The sequence below is a fragment of the Choloepus didactylus genome, chromosome 2 (genome assembly GCF_015220235.1).
Source record: "Choloepus didactylus isolate mChoDid1 chromosome 2, mChoDid1.pri, whole genome shotgun sequence".
Taxonomy (NCBI): domain Eukaryota; kingdom Metazoa; phylum Chordata; class Mammalia; order Pilosa; family Megalonychidae; genus Choloepus; species Choloepus didactylus.
Genome location: NC_051308.1, coordinates 99,223,343 through 99,239,195, shown reverse-complemented (window position 1 = coordinate 99,239,195; position 15,853 = coordinate 99,223,343). Strand labels below are relative to the sequence as shown.

At 42.5% G+C, this 15,853-nt stretch overlaps 1 long non-coding RNA gene across 2 annotated transcripts in view; it reads right to left on the bottom strand.

The window, feature by feature from the left end:
- Nucleotides 1–15,853, bottom strand: part of LOC119526412 — a 188,340-nt gene that overhangs the window by 49,101 nt on the left and 123,386 nt on the right. Inside the window, exons 4-5 of one of the 2 annotated variants that reach the window (XR_005215178.1) lie at nt 10,342–13,765; nt 8,494–9,446 (exon numbers count right to left, since the gene is read on the bottom strand). This is a non-coding gene — a long non-coding RNA (uncharacterized LOC119526412). Of the gene's footprint in view, nt 1–8,493; nt 9,447–10,341; nt 13,766–15,853 lie in introns of those variants that run through there. The other variant, XR_005215177.1, reaches the window with a different exon arrangement.

The window sequence follows — 15,853 nt, the reverse complement described above, 5'->3', positions numbered from 1 at the left end:
GAAGAAAAGTTGGTAAATAATTTAGCTTTGTGGGTGAAATGGTTAAATTTAGAGAGCCTTCCTTAAAATGTCAGATCTTCAACTATTCCGTTCTCAGTGGTTAAGAGTTGGCTCTCTCTACCAGGAAACTTCTTTTGCCTCTCCCTCTGATGAGAAACAAGACATCTCTCTTCTTGTCTTCAATGAAGAGCTGAAATTGTGGCCACACCAAGATAGCATAGTCCAAATCACCCTTCTGGGCTTGTCCAGCCTCTGAGCAGTCTCCCAAACAACACAGAATGCCTGGAAAATCCTCCCTCTCGCCGTGCCAAGCCACGTGTCTCCTATCATTTAAACAATTCCTGAAATCCCACCCTCTCTGTGAGTATTTTATGACTTCAGAGAATAATAATTAAATGCTTCCCCTCCTCAGATACTGTCTCCTCAGGAAAGGTTTTTGGCTACTTTCCCCAATCACCAATCCCCAACCCCAGCACAAGCTCTGCAGTCTGCTTTACCCCTCAGCTCTAAACTATACATGCCCTTGAACTGCACTTACTATAAATATCTTACATTTTACTCATCTGTGTTGTTGCAAAGTCTTTCTGTCAGTCTAAGCCAGCCTTGGGTTTGTGAGAATCTGGGGAGTAAGCGCTGTTCAGGGTTGCTTTTTTCAGTGGAATTGGACAAAACTGTGTCAAACAAGCATTCATTCACAGAATATTTTCTCACTTAGGCCACTGATGGTAATAACTGTAAGAACCAGCATTTCTATAGCATTGTATAAAGTGCTTTCATACCCATGACCTTATTTTTTCTTCAGCATAACCTGTGAGGTAGGATTTACATTATCCTCTCTTGATAAGGAAATGGAAGTTAAAAGAGTTTAAGTAATTTGCCTTTGGTCAAGGAATAAATGGTACTTGGAAAACAATTTTGGGAATAATTTCATTTAGATCTTTCACCTGACACCACAGAGCAAAATAAATCTCAGATGGATGAAAGAGTTAAACATAAAAGATAAAACTATTGACAAAGGGTAAAATGTCTTTGAATATTTGCCTGATTTCTGCATGGAGATACTCTAAGCTTAAAAGCACCAGAAGAAATCCCAAGAGAAAAAATTTAAAGATCAGTCTACATAAAAATGTAAACTTCTACATGTCACAAACATTTTACAGGCCAAATGAAAAGCAAACAAAAATCTGAGGAAAAATTGCCTCAGAAATAACTGCATTCTCTGTTATAATCTATATATTTCACACAAATATATATTTTAAATGTCCCTAAAAGAAATGAACAAACAACTTATAGAAAAGTAAATACAAGTAGACAATAAAAATATTTCTAAGGTTCAACTTTAGTAGTAGTCAAGATGTGCAAAATAAAACAAGGACACTGTTTTTACCCATCAATTAATTATAGTAGTAATACACAGTGCAAGTGATGCCTTGGCAAAATAAGCACTATCACTACACTGATGAAAGTGAAAACCCATGTAACTTTTCTAGAGCAATTGAGAACCACCTCCCAAGAACCTTAAAAATATCCAGATGCTAATCCAGTAATTCCATTCTGGAAATCATCCCATGGAGATAATCAGAGATGTGTTCTCAAAGATTTATAGACATTAATGTTTAGCAGTATTATTTAAACAGTAAAAATTCATACAATTCAACATATATTCAAATAATGAAATATTAAACATTTTTAAAAATAAAGTATATAAAGAATTTTAGTGAAATAGCAAATGCCATACAGATATATGCACACATATGTATGACACACATTGTACTTATTGTATGATTTCCATTATCTAACTATATGTGTGTCACAGGTTGAATTTTCCAAAAAGCAGACTGAAAAGGTAGTTAGTAGTACAAAAGATTTTTTGGGTAGTGATATCTGTGAAAGGATTATGTGGAAAGCCATCAAGCCACAAGGCAGACCTGAAAAAGTCTCTGCCAGCCCAGCAGGGAGCAGTGAAGCAAAGACTGCCCTTGGAGGAGTCCACAGTGGGGGGAAACAGGCAGGTTCCTGTGCCACCACCTTGCTCAGTCACTGGTAGAAGCTACCATGAGAATGGGGGGGGGGGGCTTGGCTCAAGTGCTAAGGCCAGTCCCAAAGGAGCTAAGGCTGGGGGCTGTCAACCGACCACATTCCTTGAAGCTGGGCAGCAAGTCTTTCTGGAAGGGGGATCTGAGTAGCTCATATCTGTGTCTACATAGAAATAAGACTGGAAATGCACCAAAATGTTAATAGTTATGAAATTATGTATTATTTTTATTTGCTTTATTATACATTTCCATATTTCCCATATTTTTTTTGCAAAAGGAATAATAATCAAAAAGTGTTATACTAAAAAAATATTGGGTTTTTTTTTTAAATGAAGACTATCCAGGAATTTGTTTTACTCAATCTTTCTTACTCTCTTTTGTGAGTGATAGTTCTAACATACAGTTTGCTTAGAGACATTTGTGTTTCAAGAACAAGACAAAGCTTTAAGTTACAGACACACAAACACAGAGTACTGTCTTTGAGGTTTTTTGCTGCCTTTGAGATTTATGAGGACATTTCCCATTTCTCTCTCACTGTTGGACGACATGCAAAGGAAGAGAAAGGGCTGGGAGGGGAGCAGCGAGAAGAGAGGGTTTGCATGCAGGGCTGAGTAAGAGTTTTACAGCAACACATCTACAAGGGTGGTATTACCACCACTCTATAAAAACAAGGCTGAGAAATCAAATACATTGCCTGACATCTTATAAGGACTGGAGACAGGATTCACGCCAGGTCTTTTTGGCCCCGGATCTTTGCTCATTCAACTATGCCTCACTGCCTTCAATCAAGATACATCCATAACCTGCAGCTCAGCAAATCTGGGGGATCATTGGAAATGACTTTTATCATGTGGAGTTCTGCCAAGACTGGGCTGAGAATCAAGAGACTTGTGTTCTAATACTGGCTGAATCCAATGCCAGATGACTTTGGAAAAGTTCATCTACTTGTCCCTAGAAGCAGTGATTGGGAGTCCATTGTTTCAAAAGAACTTTCCCATTATTAACACCCGAGTCCCTCAATATTCATAAATAGTGCTCTCAGCAAGCCAGTTCTGTTAGCTAGGTAGCATCTAAAAAACAGCAGTGACTTCATCAACTCTTCTACTTTGAGAGAAAATAGAGCTCTTTAAACGGTTCCCTAGGATTGCCTCTCACCCAAACCTACTTGACAACCATATTCTCCACTGCACTTTTTGTAATAACACCAATGGATAGAGCACTGGTTAAATAAGTTATGGCATGTCCATACAATGGAATACCATAGAGACATGAAAAGAAACCAGGGAACTTACTCCAGCACATTCTACGCTGGGCTTCCAGGATACCACATTCTTACGTTTGCTTCTCCCTTAGTGGCCATCCTTTCTCAGTGTCCTTTGCTGACCCTTCCTCCTCTTCCCAAACTCTGAATGTTGGAATGATGCAGGAATCAGCCGCTGGCCTCCTTCTCCATCTGCACTTCATTCCTGGTGATCATTCAGACCCAGGGTTTAGAATATCTGGCAACACCCAAATTTATAACTCCAGACATAACCTAAACCATGAACTCCAGACTCTGATATCCCATTGCCTTTTGAATATTGGCACTAGGATGTGTAATAGGCATCCTGAATCTAACACCCCAAACCAGAAAATGTGAATTGCCAACACACTAGACCCTCCTTCCCCTACTGCTCCCCATTTTATTAATTGCAAAACATTTATCCAGTTGCTCAGGCCAAAAACCTTGGAATCATTTTGGTTCCTTTCTCTCACAATCCACATTCCATAGGCTATCCTCCCAAAATATAAATCTACCATTCCTCCCTCAACCAAGCCACTATCACCTGCTTCCTAATTCCAGTAACAGTGACCTGGTCTCCCTCGATTCTACTCTTCATTCTTTTCTCCATCTGCTCCTTTGCGTGTAGGCTTTCAGGTGTTTTGTTCTCCAGTTCCTGAGTGTTTTCTTCTGCCTCTTGAGATCTGCTGTTTCCATTGTGTCTTTCATCTCTTGTGTTGTGCCTTTCATTTCCATAGATTCTACTAGTAGGTTTTTTGAACTTTTGATTTCTGCCATATACATGCCCAGTGTTTCCTTTATAGCCTCTATCTCTTTTGCAATATCTTCTCTAAACTTTTTGAATTGATTTAGCATTACTTGTTTAAATTCCTGTATCTCAGTTGAAGTGTACGTTTGTTCCTTTGACTGGGCCAAAACTTTGTTTTTCTTAGTGTAGGTTGTAATTTTCTGTTGTCTAGGCATGGTTTCCTTGGTTATCCAAATCAGGTTTTCCCAGACCAGAACAGGCTCAGGTCCCAGAGGGAAGAAATATTCAGTATCTGGTTTCCCTGTGGGTGTGTCTTAGAAAATTGCTCCACCCTTTGATGCCTCGGGTCACTGTGCTTTTCTGCCCAGCAGGTGACGCCTGTTAGCCTATAATTCTTGACTGGTGTGAGGAGGTGTGGCTGTGTTCCCCCAGGCTCTGGGGTCTGGTTCGGAGTGGAAAGGGCCCCACCCCTTTCCTCCTGGAGAAGACACCCCCCAGGTGGAGGTCATTAGCATTTCAATGGTCTCACTCTCTGCTTGTGCTATCTCCACCCTTCCCGGAGTCACAGCCCTGGACACTGAAAATGACTGGGGCTTTCTCCACTGAGCCGAAAAAGAAACAGATAGTCCCCTTCAGACCCAGTCCAAGGCAATCCTCCAGCTCTCCTAGGTCAGTTTGTAAGAAAGGAATAAGTTTCGTTTTCACATAGAGACAGCATGGAATAAGGGAAATGGAGGCAAAACCAGTTTAAACAAGCCCCAGACAAAGAGAAGAGAGAATCTGCCTGATGTAAAGAGACATGAGGTAGTATCAGAGGCGGGAACTCACAGCAAAAAAATAAAAATTTGGGGGGGGGCATTGGCTAATCAGTTCAAAATCTCAATAATGAGCTAGTTGGCTCTCTGGGATTGGCTGTACAAATTAAAATCTCAAAAGATGAATTAGTTAGTGTTCTCGGATAGGCTGTAACCTCTGTAGTACCCAGTCAATGGGGAAACAGGGGAGGGACTTGCGAATTAGGAGTAGGAGATTTAAACATCGCCATTCTCTTCCTCTGGCGCGCCAGCCTTCCGCGTGTTTGGCTGGACGCCCCATCTTGCAAGATCGTAAATAAATTCTTTTCTCCTCCAGAACCGAGAGAGCGTTTATTCCCTTACAGGTACCACTTTATTTCCGACAAGTTGTCACCCAAAGCCTCTGTCTGTTTTTTGGGGCTGCGTACCTGTAGTGAGCAGTTCACACTCGCTACTTAAAACCCCAGTTGGAGCTCAGCTGAGCTGTATTCGCTTGCTGGGAGAGAGCTTCTCTCTGGCACCATGTGGCTCTGCAGCTCAGGCTATGGGGGAGGGGGTCTCCCAACCTGGTTCCGCAGGTTTTACTTACAGATTTTATGCTGTGTTCTCTGGCATTCCTCCCAATTCAGGTTGGTGTATGATGAATGGATGGTCTTGTTTGTCCCCCCGCAGTTATTCTGGATTATTTACTAGTTGTTTCTGGTTTTTTGTAGTTGTTCCAGGGGGACTACTTAGCTTCCACTCCTCTCTATGCCGCCATCTTGCCCGAGTCTCTCGATTCTACTCTTGTCCCTTGACACACCAGGCAGCAGCCAGAGGGATCTTTTTAAAACATGTATCAGATATCGTCTCCTTGCCCCAAACCATCCAATCTCTCATACATCACTTGGAATAAAAGCCAAACTCCTCACCACTGCTTTAAGACCTCATGAGATCTGTCCCTCGACTGTCCTACTCTCATCTCCCACCACACCCCTGCTCATTCTGTTCCTCTAGCGTGCCAAGCACATCCCCACCCTGGGGCCTCTGTGCATGCTGTCCCCTCCTCCTGGAAAGCGAGTCCCCCTGCCCTTGGCATGGGCCATTCTCTTTTATGTCATCTCCTCAGGCTGGCTTTCCCTGGCCATCTTATCTAAAAGAGCCCCCATCACTTCCATCCCATACTGTTGTTTTTTGTTTTCACAATACTTATCACTACCTGGCAGTGTATTACATAATTACTGTTTACTTGTTTATTTTCTGGTCTCTACACTAGAATGTTAAAGACAGTCAAGATCTTGTCTTCCTTTTCCACTGCTTTGTGTTCTCAGTGCCTGGAAGAGTCGGGGCCTAGCTTGTAGCAGACACTCAAGTGTTCATCAAAATGATTAATGAATAAACGTATGTTATAGAACAATCTCCAAATATATTGTTACATAAAAAAGCAAAGCACAGATGATGCCTAGGATACTTCTGAAAGGATATACAAGAAATAGTAAAAATTGTTGCCTTCAGAAATAGAGGCCAAGGGGCTAGAAAACAAATGTATTTTTCTGTGATAATTTTTTTTTTATTGTTTCAATAATTTACAATGGGCATCGTTTCAGTTTCCTAGGCTGCTTAAGCAAATACTGTGCAATGGGTTGGCTTAAACAATGGGAATTTATTCACTGTCATGTACCCCAGAAAATCATGTTCTTAAAGCTAATCCATTCCCGTGGGTGTGAACCCGCTGTAAGTAGGATCTTTTGATGAGTAGGACCTTAAGATGTGACCCACCTCTTTCAGGGTGGGTCTTAATCCTCCTACTAGAGTCCTTTATAAACAGGATGAACACAAAGAGAAAGACACAGAAGCTGAGAAAGCCACAGAAACAGAAAGGAAGCCACTGAAGTCAGAAGCTGGAAGCAACAAAACCTGGAAGAGAATGGAGAGAGCAACATATACTGCCATGTGCCTCACCATCTGACAGAGGAGTCCAGGATCACCAGCAGCCTGTCTTCAGGAAAAAGCGTTGCCTGATGATGCCTTGATTTGGTCATTTTTCTCAGCTTTGAAACTGTAAGCTTGTAAACTAATAGATTCCCATTGTCAAGAGCTGGCCCCAGCCGCCTAGCAGACTAAAACACGTGGTTTCTCCCTGAAGACTGTGGCAATCTGGGACTGGCTGCTGGTGATCCTGGGTCCTCTGTCACATGGCAAGGCACAGGGCAGCATCTGCTGGTCTCTCCCTTCTCTTTTGGGTTTTGTTGATTTCAGCTTTTTGCTTCTGTACTTTCTCTCTGTGTGTTTAAATTTCATTTCACTTATAAAGGACTTCAGTAATAGCATTAAGACCCATCCTGATTGATGTGGGCCATACCTTAACTGAAGAAACGTCATCAAAAGATCCTACTTACAATGAGTTCACACCCATAGGAATAGATTAGATTTAAAAACATGTTTTTCTGGGGTACATACAGCTTCAAATCACCATAAGCATGAAATATTCCCCTTCTGTCTGGTCACTTGTGATGTTCCAATTGATGAGCCATATTTTGCCTTACTATTGCCCTACCAGAGTCCTCAAACTTTTCCAGTTCACCTTGATTTCTCCAAATGGAGATCATCACATTCTCCAAATTTTGTTTTCTGTTTTGTTTTGGGGCAGCGGAAGTTCCTCACCACCAAGATCAGAGACCAGAATTTGATTTCTTCGGTTTCCCTCCCAAGGTCATACACTATTCTAAAGGGCTCCAGGGACTGTGGCCTCTCTGTGGAAGGACACTTCTCAAATCCCCTCCCAAGGAAGCTGAGAGCTTTGCCATCCCCAGCTGACAATCTTCCTTGCTCTCCCAGGGACTCCTGGCTGTTCCAGACCTCCAGGCAACCAAATCCTGGGCGCTCCAGTCTCATAATTGCGGGTCATTAGCTTGGATAATGACTTTGTAAAGGACAGCTGGAATGTGCCTTTTGGCAAGAGGTGAAGGGACTGTTACCTGCTTCATTGCTTGTCCCTGGCCTGGCTCCACAGAACCTGAGACCCAAAGACATAACTCTCCTCTTTCACAGATGAGAAAACAGAAGCCTACAGAGAAAGGTGCTTATCCAAGGTTGCACAGTGAGCTTATGAAAGTGCTAGAACTAAAATTCCCAGTTCCCAAATTTGGGAATTCCCAAATCCCCAGTTCCAAGCTCTTTCCAACTAGATCACCATCTAAGTCCATCCCAGTTAGATTCCCCTCAGCTCCCAAGCTTGGTTTTCAAGGGAGTTTAAGTAAAAGGAGGGAGGGGGGAGGAGAATGGGTTCACAGCCAGAGCAGCTTCTGGTGCCTCTGAAGGAGCAATGGCCTCTCATGGATTTTACAAGTGCTTGGGGCCAGCTCATGAGCACACTTAGGACTTTTAGGGACACCCTAGTAACTTCCTCAGACCTCAGGCCTCCTTCACAGACCTCAACACACACATAATTTCCCTCTCCCCCTCCAGAATAATGTGAACTTTAAATTGACTATAGAGACCTCTTACCTTAAAAAAAAAAAAAAAAGATATTATAAAACAGAGTACATCAACTAAAACAACTCTTATCTTTGATAATGCATGATCATATAGATGAACATTTAAGAAAATACCAAGGACAGGGAATTCAAATTTTAGTAGATTTATTCACCAAAGATTTCATACACACCCTCTGCTTTCATAGTTAAAATGGGTGAAAAGCTTTTGCAGTAAAGGGTCTGATCAGGAGAGAATCAAGAGGCAGCTTCAGGTATAGCCTTTGTGAAATGCTCCCAAGGAAGTTCATTGTCAGGACTTTTATATCCAGTGCCACAGTCTCATAGAATCCCGTGCTGTGTGCACAGAGATCTCCTGCCTCGTGTGCTTTGTGTGGTGGTGCTGGAGGTCAGTGTCCATGCAGGTACATCCCAGCCTCATCAGTGTCACACTCAGAATGTTTGGTCCAGGAATGGCATCTGTTGGTCTTGCTATGCTCAGGACTAAAGACACCAGAACAGCTTCTCTCTGAAGGCTGGCCTTTGCTAAGTAGTTCTTTTGGCATTTGTCTTGGACTGGCCCTAAGCTCTGACAGTACTCAAACAGAGGTTAATAGCAAACCATATTCTAACTCACCAGCAAATTAGTAATTATTACTGCGATGACTATTTTGGGGGAGAACATACATTATTGTGTTATTTTAGATTGCTACTATATATTTTATTAATAATTCATAACCATTACAAAATCAAACAAAAATAATAGCTGCTACCTTTGATTGGACATTTACTACATGCAAGGTGCCACATTCATTATGTTGCCTGAATATCTCACTTACTCTTCAAAGCAACCTTAAACATAAAGTATAATTATCTCCATTTTACAGATAATAAGTTTCTGGGAATCCAGCTAAGTCAGGTCCATCTGACTCCAAAGTCCATGTTTTAAGCACCAAGTTACATGATCTCCCATCACTGATGATTTAGAGCATTATAGGATGTCATAGGTACAGTGAAAGAAGTGATTCTTTTGTAGACTCTAACTTTGAGCTTTCTACCAGTTAACCAAAGAGGCAGCAATAAATTCTAAACTGCACTTCATGTTACAGATGTGAGGTATGTGAAAAAATCCTCCTAGAACAGGAAATTGTGAAAGATTTAGCTGCATGACCACAGAAGAGGTCTGGATCAGATAATCTGTTTCTGTTAAAAATCTTTATAACATCTTAAGGCACACTATTAACTGGCAATATAATGCCATTAACTTAATTTCCTGCAACAACAGTTATTCAGGACCTAATATGAGCTAGGCATTAGAAGAATATACATATACATAGGACAAGGCCCCTGGCCCCTCAAGGAGTTCATAGTCTAGTGGGAGAAATTTACAATTATAGTACATTGTGACGAGAATTATCATAAAAGAATGAAGCCCCAAACAGCCTAAGCTGTCTGTCTAGACAGTCTAGGCTGTCTGGAGGATTCCAGGGAGGCTTAGCATTTGAACTGGATGTGAAATTTGAACTGGGGGTTGAAGGATGAGCAGAAACTTGCAAAGCCAATGGAGTGAGAGAAAGAGACTTGCAAAGGAAAAATAATATAGAGAGGCTTGGAGCAGTCTGAGAGTGCCAGCAGGTGCTGACAGCACCCATGTGGCTAGGTGATAAAAAATGAGCTTGTGAAGGAAGGCTGGGTCCAGATCCAAAAGGGCCTAGAATATCACATGTTAAAAAGACGGAATGTCATCTGAGGACAGGACAATAGAGAGCCATTGACAGTTTCTGAGAAGAGGGGTAACACAATCGGAGAGCTTTCCCGATGAAGAAAGATCCACTCTGGAGACTGTGTGGCCAACAGATGAATAGCTATCTGGGTCTAGGTAGATTTGATGGCCCTGAATATTTAATTAAATGAATTTTCTAAATGTAAAAAAGTATGATACATTTTAATGCATCTCTCTCTCTTGCTCTCTCTCTATGGCAACCAATCTTAATTATCTCATAACTCTGAGCTCAAGAAGATATCTCACCTGTTTATCTTCAGAAGGAACAAGTCAAGGGTTTACTCTGAGTATTAAATGTGCATTTTTATGGGTTTGGAGCTTAATTAAATAGCTCTGAAATCCATATCCAGGGTATTGAAGTATTTGTACCTGAAATGAGGGGGGAAAATGTTTAGAAATCCACCATGTTGAAGCATTATTTTTTAAATTCCTGTTAGAAACCAAGTCACTGTACACCCCGGGTTCCATTAAACAAAGGTAAATTCATGTCCCTTGGGTTTGTAGAGCATCTTTCCCCATCTTAAAGAACACTGTGGAGGAAATGTGGTCAGGCCTACCCCCTTTTCCCTTCCCACCAACCTTGCTACCTCCAACCATCTCCTCATTCCCCCACCACATACACACACATGCATCTACCATGCAACACCAGTGTTATAACCCAGTTCTACCATCATGGTTCAGACAATTCCAAAGGTTTAAAGAAAATCATCCCCAAAATACAATAAATTGGGGTAATCACTCAGGACAGCAGGGCAACTGGAAAAGTAAACAGTCAATAGAATCAAACAAAGGAGCAAACCCTGCATAACATACATCAGCATATTCATTCCATTGGTCACTGATTAATTCAATAATTAGAGAACACCTGGCATTTGCCAAGCCCTGACCCAGGCACTGGGAATGCTGAGAGGAATCAGAAATGGTCCCTCTCCTCCATGAGCATCTCCATCTCATCTGACACTTACTGCAATTCTGTAACTGCATAAATTGTTCAGAGGAGGAAACTGAGGCTTAGAGATGCTAATTCACTTCTAAAGCAAGGATTCCATTGAGGGGGGATTTGGAGTGAGGAGACAGGCCAATGTGAAAGGTGAGAACTGAGTCACTGACTCTGAGCATATCTGGGCATGTCTCATAAAAAAACAAAAATGTCCCTGAGTCTAAGGGCCAAATTTACATGTTGGGCCTAAGGTGTGGGGGCAGAAAGCCAAGCAGACTATTATGATCCCCCAAAGACCACCTTAGCACTGGAAACATAAGAAAGGATTGACTCAACAACTATAAATAAAGTTGACTCAACAACTATAAATAAAGATATTTAGGAGGCTGTGTGTTTGGTGGTAAAGTGCACGGCTTCAGGAGACACAAAGCCCTGGGTTCAAATCCCAGTTCTGCCTCTTAACAACTGTGAGTTACTTACTTAACCTTGCCATAAGTTAATAATCCTTGCCTCAGAGGGTTGTTGTAAGAATTAAATAAGGGATAACATGTAAAGTGCTTAACGTGGTAACTGGCACTCAGTGAGAATCAGTAAAAATGAGCAACGACATGTCAAACTCAACAAGACCCCAAATGAAAACATTTTCTGTTCTCTCAAACCTGTTCCTTCTGTGCCTGTATTCTCTATCTGCATAGTTTCCACCCATTGCCCCAAATCAGGAGCCATTCTCAGTTTCATTCCTTGAACCACCACCCTTCTTTTCCCTTCCTCTGCTATCATCATCATCACCACAGCTAAAATTTTTGATGCATTTCTATGTTCCATATGCTAAGCCAAGTACTTTCGTGGATGATCTTTAATTGGGCAGAAAAACTTTATAAGGAAGATACTATCATCACCTCCACTTTGCATTTGAGGAAATCAAGACTTAGGTTAAGAAACTTGCCCAGGGTCATACAGCTATTTAGTAACAGAGTTGAAATGTATTAAAGACTGTGGTTCTAAAGCCCATGTATTTAAATATTACACTATTCTGCATTCCAAATAGTTACTAACTAAACCCCCTGGAGCCTACCTTCATATTTCTCTTGAATCTATCCCGTTGTTACCCTGCAGCCTTGGCCTGTTCTGCTAAAGCCCTGGGAGCGTGGTGGGTTGTAGAAACAGTGGTTTGGGGCAGTCACAGAGAGTTTCAAATGCCAGGTTGATGGGGAATTTGGCCAAGGAGGAATCTGGGAATCTGGGAAGGGGTGTTGCCAAGCTCAGAACAGCCCTGTGGGGAAGCGTAGGCAGGAGGCACTGAGGCCAGGAGAGGCGAGTACCGCAGTCTAGGTGCAAGGCACAGAGGGCATGAAAGGGAGGGGGGTAAGGTGGGAATAAAAAGAAAGGCTGGATGCGACAGACATTACCTCACCAGGAGCAAATACTCCCGAGGCTGGAACTCAGTTTAATAATTCTGTTACCAGGGCAACGGCAAAAGAACCCATCTCAGAGAGAACCCATCGTGGCCTGTCAGCACAAAAGCATGGTGGCTCTAAGCTGGGAAAGCAGGAGCAAAGGCTAGTGGCCAAGCGACACAGCAGGATGTGGGGGCCAGGATTTCACAGTGGCATTTTTCTGACCTTTCTCCCTCTATGGTTCTGGGAATAGAGACATTAAAAGCAGGCTTTCTGGGAAGGAAAATGGTAAAATCCAGGGAGCAGAGGTGATTTAACCCCCCATGAGAGATTAGCGATCCTGTCTGAGATATTTAGACTAAGGACACCCAGAAGGGAGGGGGTGACCTCCCCACACCTGCTCTCAAGAGGACTCCCATGACTGAGAGCAAGCCGGGCAACTGAAGCCAAAGGCATTTATCAGAAAGTGAGCCAGTGGCTCAGCTACCTGCTGTCCTCCAACTTGGTATCACTTAATGGTAACTCTCTGGGCCCTGCTAGGAAGAGTCGGCCCATGGGGTTGGAATTGTGAGCTCTCAATGGGGTGTAATTGGTGCCCCTTGCGAGGGCCCCCAGTAGACTAAGACTTTTTCCTATGAACCCCTCAGTCTCTCCATTTGTCCTTTCAGGAATATCATGATGAGATAGCTGTGTCATTCCATTAATCTCTCTGAAAACCAGACCTTCCAGAAAAGGAACAGCCTTTCAAAGACATTAGGAAAACATTGTGACTTAGAGACCTTCTCTCCAGCCTCACTCAGGATTAATGCTATCCTTTCCAATTTCCAAGTCAAATGCCAAACTGACCCCTCCAACTAGCATCAAGTAGAGAAACCCCTATCATTTATCTGCAGTGCTTGTATTAAAAGCTTTCAACTACTTTCTTCAAAATCAGTCCCCAAGGAATGCCAAAGGAGACAGGACTCATTTCCTTCAGCACTTCTCCTGACCTCCCAAAAACCAAAGTGAGGCCTAGATTCGCCCCAGGGATCATCCAAAGGCTTTCACTACATTAGTGTTTTAGCATCAGCTATTGCTTTGAAGAGTAGACCAGGAGATGGGATAGCCACCCCTGGTTGTGGAATGACTTCACCAGAGTGTTTATACATGCCAGGGGCTTTGATATGTGTCCGGTGGAAACAGCATGTTCCAGATTACTTGGAAGGTATCCCTCCCGATGGGGGTGGCGGAACAGGGAACTGGAGTCACCCCTGGCATTGATGGTCAATTCTCCTTTGCTGACTCTTTTTCTGAGCAAGTTTAGGCAAGTTGCTTATCACTTTAGCTTCCTCACCTGCAAAAGGAAGAAACGTATACTGAAAAATCTCAAAGGCTAATTAAGAATTTAAAACCTGAAAAGTGTCACAAACCTTTTTAAAGACAAGGAGCCCCCAAACAAACAGATCATATAAAAACAGTCGTTTGATCTTGCCTGAAGTCAAGGTACCATTCAGTGCTAGGAGGGGGCAATTTATTCCATGGAGCCTATAAAAATAATAATGAGCATTTGAAGCACTGGCACATGCTTTAGTGGTTTGGCTCAGGAGTTAAGGGCTTGCACTCAGGAGTACAACTTCCTAGACTAAATCCTGCCTCCATCACTCACCAGTTCTGTGACCTTGGGCAAATGGTACCTCTTAGAGCTTCTGGTTCTTTGTTCATAAGATGGGGGTCATGATATCTGATTCACTAGGTTGCTGGGAGAATTACATAGTTGACACAGGGTAAAGAGCAAACAGTGGTTATTTGTGTTAAATTAAATCACACAAGATCTTTATAACAATCCTAGAAAAGCAGTATTTATCATCCCTATTTTACCAAAGAGGAAACAAATGTCCATAGAAGCTAAGGTGTTCACCCAAAGTCACTCAGTGAGGAGTCTCTCATTTCAAAGCTCATACTACACTCCAGTTGTCTCTCTCACACTGAAATGTACAAGGCACCCATAAAAGAGGGTCCATGTCCTCCCAAGTCAGTGGGCTCAGGTGGCTGCCATGATTGGCAAAGTCAGAATTCATGTTTCAGGCATTACTGTACATAAGGCTAGTCATGGGCAATAGTATGTAGATTTGTTATAAGTTGAAAATTTGATCCAATTCCTTTCCCCCGAAATGGTATGCAATTTCAAGGCTTCACCTCAGATTCTCCAGAAAATGAATGCTGCAGAGATGGATAATGTGGATGATGCCTGAAAGCAAAGACATCCCTGGGGAACACAACCAATAGGAGTGATTTCCTCTGGCCTGTACTTTGAAAGGGTCCAATCTCCTGAGCGGGGACTCAGGCAGCCTGAAGGGAAAAGACAAAAATAGTTCACACCAGCTGAACTAAAAAAAGACCTCTGTGTGTGTGTGTGTGTGTGTGTGTGTGTGTGTGTGTGTGTGTGTTCAAGCCCTAGGTCTCTGCCTTCCTGGCATGTTTTTGAATTTTTTTCCTCTTCAAGGCTGACCTTCTTATTCATTTTAACCTGCTTTCCATGAGATTTGCCCCAAACCCCACACCTCTGAGAGATGACTTGGCTGCAGAGGGCCCAGGCAGAGTCAAAAGACAAGTGAATTGGATCCCACAAGCAGCTCCTACAACAAAATCCTTGAAATTTTGAGACTCTTTATATCTACAGTGCACTCCTGGCCTGGGAAGCAGAACAAATACTGACTTGTGTGCCCCTAGGATGCTAACCCCTTGTAAGTCCTGAGTTGATGAGCACATTAACAATTTTAAATAAAAAAAAAAAAGAACATGCACATCTTTCTGCTATTTTTCTCCCAAACAAATAAAAGTACATTGAAATTAAATTTCTCTTAGCACTTGTATCTGTGCATCTGAGTAGAATATTGAATAGCTAACATTTATGGACTGCTTACACAGTGCCAAGTCCTGTGTTAATTGCTTCAATCCCTGTCCCCACTGCTTGGGCCTTAAAGCTTCAAGTATCTCTCCTCACCCTCACAGACTGAGCCTTGATGGAATTTTAAAACTAGGAGGTTCCATAACATCCTGTCTAGTTTTACAGAAAGGAAATCAAGGCCCTGGGAGGTCACAAAGTCACACTGCCTTACAGTGAGTGCTCGAATGTCTCAGTGTCCACTTTGCACCGTGTCACCTGCCCTTTCCTTTTATAATGGCAGGGGCTGTGCCCACCTCTTTTGGATCTGGGAGAGCTGTTTGGAGACATGCTGGCAACTGAGAGAGATCATTAAGCTGGGAAGACAGTACCTCTACCAGACACAGTTACAAATATGACCCTGCTCAACTGAGACTGTACTGATATGAGAGGCTTCTCAGTGTGCTCACTTGATATCCCACCTGTCTTCCTGGAAGTACAGCCACACTGGCCACCGGAGGGTCAGAAGTGGGCTAAAAAAAATTGCTGTGCACAATA